This window comes from Gossypium hirsutum, chromosome A12 (genome assembly GCF_007990345.1).
Source record: "Gossypium hirsutum isolate 1008001.06 chromosome A12, Gossypium_hirsutum_v2.1, whole genome shotgun sequence".
NCBI classification, from domain to species: Eukaryota; Viridiplantae; Streptophyta; class Magnoliopsida; order Malvales; family Malvaceae; genus Gossypium; species Gossypium hirsutum.
This window is the reverse complement of record NC_053435.1, coordinates 80,802,450-80,813,662: the sequence shown is the minus strand read 5'-3', so window position 1 is coordinate 80,813,662 and position 11,213 is coordinate 80,802,450. Positions and strand designations below refer to the sequence as shown.

General features: G+C 35.2%; 1 non-coding gene across 1 annotated transcript; it reads right to left on the bottom strand.

Moving 5' to 3' along the window:
- Window positions 1-8,923: 8,923 nt before the first annotated feature.
- Window positions 8,924-9,030, bottom strand: LOC121212023 (small nucleolar RNA R71). Its single transcript, XR_005907235.1, has one exon. It is a non-coding gene; the product is annotated as a small nucleolar RNA R71 (small nucleolar RNA).
- Between the last annotated feature and the right edge of the window lie 2,183 nt (window positions 9,031-11,213).

Below are 11,213 nucleotides of genomic sequence, written 5' to 3'. Positions count from 1 at the left end.
TTGCCCGGAAAACTATAGCAAATTGACTTCGGATAGGCAGGGAAATAATGCTCACACAACCTGACAATCAGGGCATTAACCAATACATGATCACACAAGCTGATGAGAATCTATAACACATGCCAGATTCCAGCTGTAACACCCCTAACCCATATCCGTCGCTGGACGAGGGTTAAAGGCATTACCAGACAAATCGGAATATTTAACTTTCATTTCATAATCATCGAAGCATTAAAGATCAATCATCAATATAGAGTCCATTATATAGGTCATCGAGACCTTAAACATGTATTAGAAAGGGGTCGGGACTAAACTAAACACATACAAAATTTCTCCAAAATTTAAACATTTTTCAAACAAGTACAGGTCACACGCCTGTGTGAACAGGCCGTGTGCCTCACAGGCTTTAGACACGCCCGTATGTCTAGACTGTGTCAAAACAGGGCATAAATACTGACATGTTCACACTGCCACAAGACACGCCCATGTGCTTTGGTCGTGGTCGAATCTAACTTGGGCCACACGGCTAGCCACACGCCCGTGTGCCTTGGCCGTGCTCAAGCCTGACTTACAATTGTAGGGTACCCCAGAGGACACACGGCCGTGCAACATAGCCGTGTGTCGCACACGGCTGAGACACAAGCCTGTGTCCCTGTCCTTGTGGACAAAAATAGGCCATTTGAACAACTAATTTGCCACCCCGATTTGGGTCACCCTGCAAGCAAGGAAACAAATATAATTGCGCAACTATTTCAGCCAAAATCCATACCAATCCATACAACATTTATGCCATAACATTATCAATCATTTTCATGCTTATAAACTCAACTCAATTGTGCCAAAACATAAGACCAAATCATATCAAAACATATGGCTTCATAATTTCTAAAATCATGACCAAATATCATACCAAAAATTTCCAAACTTACCATTTTTCTAAGTCATACATGAACACATCAAATAGAACATTTTGCATCACATTTCATATACCAAAATCAAAACATAAACACAACCATATCAAGCCATATCACTTGGCTAAATATAACATTACAAAACCTATCCAAAGTACTTCTAGCCTATACATGCCATACTTTACTAAATACATTTTCAAAAGGTACCAAAATGAGATTCGATAGTGTGGTGATGATCCTCGACGATTCCCGAGTTCACAGTAGCTATGATATCTATAAAACAATGCAAACACATACAAAGTAAGCTTTCAAAAGCTTAGTAAGCCATATACAAATAAACATATCATTCAAAGCAATTAAACATCATCAAATTATTTGTACTTTGAAGACAAATTCTAACTCAAATTTCATATTCATACACTTACCTTTCATTCTCAAATAAGCTATACAAAGAAAACATACCTGAGTCAGATATAACATTTCACATAGTTATTCATTATCTCGAAATGACCGTTTGAACCGTTTGGAAACATGAGGATATGCGGATAGATTGGAAAGCATATACAATGCTAATGTCCTAGACGTGGTCTTACATGTAATCAAACATCGATGCCAGTGTCCCAGACAGGGTCTTACACGAAATCGGATATGATGCCGATGTCCTAGACATGGTCTTACACGTAAAACAGAAGTCGATGCCAACGTCCCAGACGTGGTCTTACACAATATCACATATCAAAATCCTATGTCATGACATATGTATCCTAATTATTCCTAAGGTTCGTACTGGGCTTTTAATACTTCGAGACTTTGTCGATACTTTCTCAGATAACACATATTTAGCTTGAACATTAATTCATCACAATTCAATATCAAATGAATGATAATAATTCAATTCAAACAAGCTTATTTTTATTTCGACTTACCTCGTAGGGATTCGGATAGATGGAATTGGTTACTCAACGACTTTCAATTTTTCCCGATCTAATTCTGTATTCTTTATTTCCCGATCTAAATTAATTCAAATTTAACTTATTCAATCACAAATTCATTAAAAATAATTCACAAACACAAATTTAGGGTATTTTGCAAACTAGCCCCTACATTTTCACAATTTGACACTTTAGTCCCTAATTCACAAAATCAAAAAGTACACATAATTTGCTTGTGCACAAGCTTAGCCGAATTTATATAAGGTTTATTTAAGTCCATATAGTTCATTTATTTCACATTTTAGTCCCTCAGTTTATAAATTTCACAATTTAGCCTATTTTACTCAAAATCATAAAAAATCCAAAGACAAAACATATAAACCCAACATCAAACTTTCATATTTCATCAATTAACAACATAAAGCTCATGAATTCATCCATGGCACATTTCAAAATCATCAAAAAAATCAGAAATTGAGACTTGAGCTTGATAGTATTCGAAGCAACGATTACAAAAACGTAGAAATCATCAAAAACAGATCAAAATTCACATACCTAATTGATATTCAAAGTGCCGAATGTTTTTATGCTTCAAACCCTAATTTTATTCTTAAATTTTAGTGGCCATTAAGATGAATGAATCAAATTTTGTCTTTTGTTTCTTAAATTATTAACTAAATTACACATTTACTACATTAACCTTATTTCATAACATTAAAATTCCACTAATAATAGGCATTTGTGTCCATCCATTATTCCAATGGTCAAATAACCACATAAAGACCTCACAATTATAAAGCCAAATCAAATAAGAACTTTTAACATAGAGCAGACAACTTTTATATTTTACGCGATTAGGTCCTTTTATTAAATTAAGCACACAAATGATCAAATTTTCATACGAAACTTTCACACATGCTCATTCACATATTATAAACACGGAAAAGAATATTTAAATATTTTTTGACTCGGATATGTGGTCCCAAAACCACTACTCCGACTAGGGTCAAGACCGAACTGTTACACCAGCCATCGGTATGGAATCCACCATCGGTACATAGTACCTGGAAACTGTAATCAATAGCACCTAGTGCCTGGAACACCTTAATGACATGTCATTTGTATCCTAGCTATTCATTAAGTTCGCTCAGGCTTTAACCTGTATCTCGTAGTCATTACATGCTCAAAACTTTATACCATGATCACATTGATCATATACATTCCTTAGACTAACATATATCAATACAATCTTTTCAATGCCAAACTCTACATTTCAATCTCTTACCTTTCTACTTTCAAGGCTACTTCAATTAATCACATGAAATATACATAAATATATGATCACACAGATAATTAAATCGTATTATCATCAAGCATAATAAATATAGTACGAACTTACCAAAACACAGTAGCTACCGACACCTCGACGACCACTACTCAACGACATTTTTTTCCTTGATTATCAATCGATTGATCTGTTTCTTGATCAAAATATAATAATTTAATTCAATTAATCAATTAAAATACCTTAAAATTTTTAATTTCATGTATTGGACCCTTTATCAATATTTTACACATTTACTCTAAACTTTTACCTTTTATTCATTTTAATCCCTAAACCCGAAACTTTCAAATCTGTCATAATTAAACCCAACCAATGCTAGCTGAATTCTATAAGGTCCTCATATAGCCATAATTTCTAAAATTATTACAAGAATTTCATATCAAGATTACTATTTCATCAGTTTAGTCCTTAAACTTAAAATCAACCAAAATCACTTTACAAAATAGTCTTATTTAACAACCAAGCTTCAAACTAAATAATTTAACATCGAGAAAATTCAAAAATCATCAATGGTAAATTTTGAAACCTTTAACAGTTTTACAAATTAGTCCCTTGATTAGCTAGATTAAGCTACAACAATCTAAAAAATATAAAAATGACTAGAAATAGATTAAAAACACATACCAAGAAATTGAAGTAAGCTTTGGCCAAACCTCTCCTAAAGCTCTACTGGTATTTTGGTCAACCAAAATGAAAAATGATTAAGATGATACTTGTTTTAGTATTTTATCTTATTGTATCTTTTTATTGATTACCAAAACGCCATTAATTTACATATTTTTAAACTAAACTATATATACATACCGTCCAACATTTTAAATATGGCTAAATTACCTTATAAATCCTTTTAATTATGCTTTTTTACTCAACTAGCCCTTTTAAACTAATAGCAATTGACTTTTGCGACTTTTATGATTTAGTCATTTTTACTTAATTAACAATCTAAACGTTAAAATTTTCTAACAATGTAACACCCCGAATTCGACCTAGACGTTACAATCAGATTGTGAAGGTTACATTGTTACGTAAAAATATTATCTCTTAGTTTTTGTGAAAAACTCGTTTTTAATTCAATGGGAAACAAGAAAGATTAGATTATCGAAAACGTAAGTATTCCAAAAATCATGCGTTTATTTTGACGAGAACAATGTTTTATTAGCTTCATTTAAACAGACCTAAATGCTTAATCACTTGCATGGTATATCATCGTATCGGATTTCAAAAACTTTGCAACGGAAAATATATTTGGATTTTTGTTTTATAAAACCATAGTATCTTGTTAGGTATGCCGTCTTGACTAAAATTTCGATTACAGATAGTATGTTTGCAAAATAAATACCAAAATCAAAATTAAAGTCCCAAAACAAAATTAAAAGTCCAAAAGTCCGTCATTTAACCTAAAACATACTTTACACCAAAATGTTTAAACCGAGCTCCAGAATCGCCTCCCAATCCTAAGTCTGAGGATCACTTGAAATGAAACGAAATAAACGAGTGAGCTAGAAGCCCAATGTGTGACTTGGCCCACTTACAGAATTCTCATATGCAATTATCATATTAGAATTTCCTATTTCCATAACATAAATCATATTTCATAACCTCAGATCATATAACATATCAAACTAAATCCTACCCCCATCCGCTACACACCATCTCCGTCAAACCAATCACACAAATTAGGACTACAAGAGCCGATCCATCCAATCACGACGAAATGTGGTGGTATGCCACTCATATAAGTGCAGCTGAGCTGCCAAACAGAAATTGCGGTGTAGCCGCTAGATTTACAGTAAAACTGCAGAATACACTTTCTCCATAATATCCAAAATCCACCTCAAATGCACATGCAACAACATCTTAACGTACAGACAGATCACATGATTTTTATGGCATGCATATTGAAACATATAATTTATAGAGCATAACATGTCACATAACAAACTGAATTCTACGTTTTTATAAACCTATGAAAGGCCCACAACTCCATTTTTCATGTCCCATAATCGGGCCTTCAAATTGGCTAAAAAGGGCCCATACGGCCGTGTAGCCCACATAGCCCAATAAGCCAGCCCGTGTGGTCCACACGACCTACCTATTCAGGCTGTGTAATTATACATGACCATGTGATGTGTAGTGTACACGGTTTATCGCACAGCCTGTAACCTCCCAAAATCAGTCTAAACGTTATAGCTAGATTGCGAATGCTACATTAGCCATCGAAATGACTAAGCTAACTTACGTTACTTTTTAAGACTTTAAATAAACTCATTTTAGAGAAAACCGTAGTTGTACTTTGATTTAGCTTTAAAGCATTCATTCATTAGATTGTGTATGCTTAGGATTCACTTTATTGTTGGCAATGTTGTTTTAGAAAAACTGTTTGTTTGTCGCTTTTCTTTAAAAAAAAACTCGAAGTTAAACTAATGCAGTGGAAAAACCATTTTTCAAGTTATTTTGGAAAATTAGTTGCCTTATCGATTTGTTTTTCAAAAACAGTTCCTTTGCAATGCAGTGGAAACTAGAGAATAATATCAAATTTTACTTAAGCTCGATATCATGCATTATCTGGTTATTATGCTTGAATAATTCATACATGCAAAATTCCCCAAAAGAAAAGTTACCAAGCCACAATCTAGGAATAATTAAAAATTACATGCCAAAACCAATAAAGAATTAATAATACTTAATTAAAATAATAATAATAATTCAAGGTCCAAGTTGATTCTCTGAATGCTGAGTTCAATCCTAATTTTGAGGTTTACCTGAAAAGTTAAACACTATTAGAGGGTGTGCTTATGAAAAGCTCAGTGTGAGTCAAACAATTATTTAAACAAACATAAATATCGAATACAGTGAAACATATTAGCTTTAACACAAGAAAACAAAACCATCATAGGAATTTCATATCATTACATAGCCATTATCAAATTGATGTCAAACGGTGTATGAGCATAGGTCATCATTCATTCGAGTAGCAATCATTAATTTCGATACCATTTAATACAACACAATACAACACATATCACAAATAAATAATATTTGAATATGTCATGCACATGATGCAATCCAAAATGGTTCCTACCTATACCATCAGCTACACATCACAAGTTCCCCAAAACTTATCATCCGTACTCCAAAACATTATGGACTTAAGGCTGTTGTGGTTAAAACCACATATAACAACATGCAAAAAATTTTGCCATTAAAAAAGCGATAAATTGCCATTCCCCTTGGTATTTTAGGTGCTGTGCACTGACTACGGATAATACAGACTTAATATGCCACCGGTACTCCACAGAACTCCTCCGTCAACCACAAAATCCCAACCCAATGCATATGCAATATGTCACACAGTTTCATACATAAACATATCTCAATACTTTTCACATTCATTTGACATGCTCAGCATGTTCTTACTAATCTCATACTTTCAGTAAATGGAAACAGTGTTCCAAACTTACAAATTACCATTACAAATTAATATCGTTCAATTTCACATACTTTACGGATTTTCATTGTGCATAAATAACACCCTTTTCAGTACACAATATAACAAATATCTCATGTGTTTAAATCATACATAAGCTTAATATCTCAACACATTATATCATTTAGTGAAACATTCTCATATCTCATAACTCAAATATGCAATTTGATAAAACGTAATTTATACATATTTTTATCCAATGCTTAGCGCATTTACGGATGATTTCTCCTTAGATTTGGTGAATTCGATACTCCTAATCCTTTAATTTCATGTTCTATACTTAGGTGAGCATAGGAGAGTAAAAAGAGCGAGAAACGGGGCGAAAACAGAGAAAATGAACCCACATGGGAAAATGACATGGCCTGGACTTCCTCACACGGGCATGTCACACGGCCGTGTCAATTTCGTAGGATTGAAGCATGACTTACATTGGTGGATCACACGCCCGTGGCCATTTAATATCCTTGACCACGGCCTTAAGTAATCGCATACGGGCGTGTCCCTGCCGAACCCAAGTTTAGTCCAATTCAAAAAAGGCCAATTTTGAGGGCTCTTAGGAATTCCAAAGCCTATTTAAACACTTGTGGAGGCACTTAGGAAAGGGGACGCAGAGTAGGAAGTAAGGAATTACTCAAGGAAAGTCGATTGATCCATCTCAAGAGCCGGATTCATCATCAAGACTAGAGATCTCCCTTCAAGTTCCTTCAGGAGTTTTGAGTTTTCTTGTGTTTTGTTATCTTTATGCTTTTGAGATGTTTTCTTTCATAAGTATGAACTAAACCCCTAAATACCTAAGGAGAATGAAACCTAAGACAGATCTTGTTATTATTATCTGAATTGTATGATAAATATTTGACTTGTTCTTAATTATGTGTTCTTAATTCTTGTTTTGATATTCCAGGATATTGATTCAAGTTAAGCTCTTATTCAGAGGAGGAATAGACCCTGTCTAAGAGTAAATTTGTTATAATTAAGCGGAGTTGATTGCGCGCCTAGAGATAGGGTGACAAGATTTTTCCAGATTAGGGTGAAACCTAATAAGGGAATCCATAGATCGAGTTAATGCAATTCTAGGGTGTTAATTAGAAAGAGATTTCAATTATTCAACCTAGGGTTAGACGTTATTAGTCTTGAGAGAGATAATAATATAACTTAGGGATTTTTACGAATCAAGTCAAATGAATAAATCGACTGATTCAGAGTCAAATAGCAAGTGAAGACTAGGTGGATTTTTCCTTAGGTATTGTCTCAATCAATCGAATTTTCCCAAAAGTATTTTTCTTAAGTTTTCTTTCTGTGCATTCTTAGTTAGTAATTAGTTTAGACAACCAAACCTCTTAAATTTTAAGCTAGATAATAAAAAGGAAGTAAATACTAGTACTCGTAGTTCCTTTGGGTTTGACAATCCGGTCTTGTTGAACTAAACTACTGTTCGATAGGTACACTTGCCTTAATCGTGATAATAAGTTAGTCTCAAGAAAGTTTCATTTATAAATCTTTAAAACCTGTTATGAATATCACGCATCAAGTTTTTAGCGCAGTTACTGGGGAACTAGGATATTAGGAAAACTCGATTTTTATTACTTTAGCCATTTACTTTATTCGCAATTTAAGTTTGTATTTTCTTTTCTTTTCTAATTTTTCTCTTATTTCCTTCTGACAGATTTTTCTAGTTTATGACAAGAAGAAACCCGTTAGGACCACTACTTTTTGAAAGCAAGATTGATCGTACAGTTTGTAGAAACCGAAGAGAAATAAGGTGAAGCTTACGATACACAGAGGAAGAGCAAGAGGACGATACTTCAACCATAACCGATGACATGGCGAAAAACCAAGAAAATCCGCTACCTCCTGCGATTGCTGTTAATCAGAATCCTGTTCTGTGCACTATGTATGATTATGCGAAACCTTCTTTAGCAGGAACTGAATCGAGCATAGTTAGACCTATTGTAGCCGAAAATACTTTTGAACTGAAACCTAATACAATTCAAATGATACAACAGTTTGTTCAGTTTGATGGTTTGCAGGACGAGGATCCCAACGCTCACTTGGCAAACTTTTTGGAACTATGTGAGACATTAAAATTAATGGTGTTTCTGATGACGCCATTCGCCTTTGGTTGTTCCCTTTTTCATTGAGAAATAGAGCTAAACAGTGGTTGAACTCATTGCCACAGGGGTCAATCACTACTTGGGAATAAATGACTGAAAAGTTTTTATTAAAATATTTTTCACCGGCTAAAACGACTAAATTATGTAATGATATCTCTTCCTTTGTGCAGATGGATTTAGAAACACTCTACGATGCATGGGAGAGATACAAAGACCTCTTGAGAAGATGACCTCACCATGGGTTACCACTCTGGCTACAGGTTCAAACCTTTCATAATAGCCTGAATCCTTCGACTCGACAAATGGTTGACGCAGCTGCTGGCGAAACCATCAATAATAAGACACCTGAAGATACCTATGAATTTATAGAGGAGATGTCACTGAATAACTATCAATGGCAAGTCATGAGGACAAAGCCAACGAAAATAGCCGGTGTTTATAACGTCGATATGGTCACCATCCTCTCTAATCAGGTAGAACTCTTGAATAAGAAAATTGATGGTTTCCTTAGTTCTTCATAGGTTCACTCAGTAATGCAATGCGAAGCAAGTGGAGGTAGATCAAATAGTTCAGAATACCCACCTTATGGCCACAACATGGAGAACGAACAGTTAAATTACATGGGTAACACTCCTCGATCTCAAAACAATCCTTATAGCAATACTTACAATGCAGGTTGGAGGAACCACCCAAATTTTTCATGGGGAGGCTAGGGAATCAGAGACCACCACCTCCAGGCTTCCAACAACCACCCTACCAACAAGAGAAAAAATCAAACCTTGAGGAGATGCTAACAAAATTCATCTCAGTGACAGAAACTCGTTTTCATAATACCGAGACAGCACTCAAAAAACAACAAGCATCAATCCAGGGGCTCGAAACTCAGATTGGACAGCTCACCAAGTTGATTTCTGAATGACCATAAGGTAGCCTGCCAAGCAACACTGAATCTAACCCAATGGGGCAACTCAATGCGATTGCCATTCAAGATGAGGAAGGGCTAGTTGCAGAACCAAGGCCAGAAACGGTGGTAAGCATAGGTAAGGATGAGGTAGGCCACAATGAGCCAAAGCTGGTGATTAAGGATATAAACCTCGCGTGCCATACCCTAATACGACAAGGAAAGACCGCTCAGACGAATAATTTGGTAAATTCCTTAAACTTCTAAAGAAACTACATATTAACTTACCGTTTATTGAAGCCCTTTCGCAGATGCCAAACGCAGTCAAGTTTTTAAAGGAGCTTCTAGCAAATAAATGGAAGTTAGATGAAGCATCGCATGTGGAGCTGAACGCAGTCTGCTCAGCCATTCTATAGAATAAGCTGCCCAACAAACTAAAAGGTCCAGGTAGTTTTACAATTCCTTGTTTAATTGGTAGTTTAGATGTTAATAATGCGTTGGCTGATTTAGGGGCTAGTATCAATGTTATGCTTTATAAATTGTTTAAGCAACTATGTCTAGGGAAACCTAAACAAACTAGGATGAGCATTCAATTAGCAGATAAAGCTATCAGATTTCCTTGGGGTATTATTAAAGATGTACTCGTTAAAATCGACAAATTTATATTCCCAGTTGATTTCGTTGTTCTAGACATAGAGGAGGATAGCAACGTCCCCTTAATTTTAGGAAGGCCCTTTTTAGCAACCGCCAGAACAATTATTGACGTTGGCACAGGTGAACTCACACTTCGTGTGGAAGACGAAACAATCACTCTTCAAGCCCGTAATTCGAATAACACATCAAAAATTGAAGGTAGCTGTATAAATCATTTGGCTAAAACTAACCATATAGTGCAACCTTCTTTGCAGAAAACAGGTTTGAAGAACATACATAAGCCAAGCAACAACAAGGAACCCATCCATGAAGAACAAAGGTTACAAATTGATGAGCTAGATGAATGGCGGACACATAAACCGAGAAAACACGATAAACCAAAACCACGCCCTGAGGAGCTTAATTCCTCCAAAAATCAACTTAAAGTTGGAGACAAAGTACTACTAGATGCAGCAGATCCTCGAATCGCCACTTCTGAACCAAATGAAAAAACCCCTCTTACGGTAATTAGTATTTTTCCATACGGTACGGTCAAGGTAAATTACTCCAAATTTTGCACGTTCAAGGTAAATGGTATTCATCTTAAACCTTATGTTGATAAAATTAATAGCAGGGATGAGGAGTATAAACTCCTCGATTCACCATGATCACACACCAGAGAAGTAAGTCGAGCTTAGACTATAAATAAGTGCTTCTCGGGAGGCAACCCGAGCACTAACAGTATTAATTTCTTTAAATTTTAGTTTTTAACATCTAACGTACTACCCGAATCAGGGAACGAAGGCTTGCTAAAGCCCACACGGCCAGGCACATGGGCGTGCCTTAGGCCGTGTGAAAACAGGGCAACATTTTCCCAACACGGGAAGCGATAA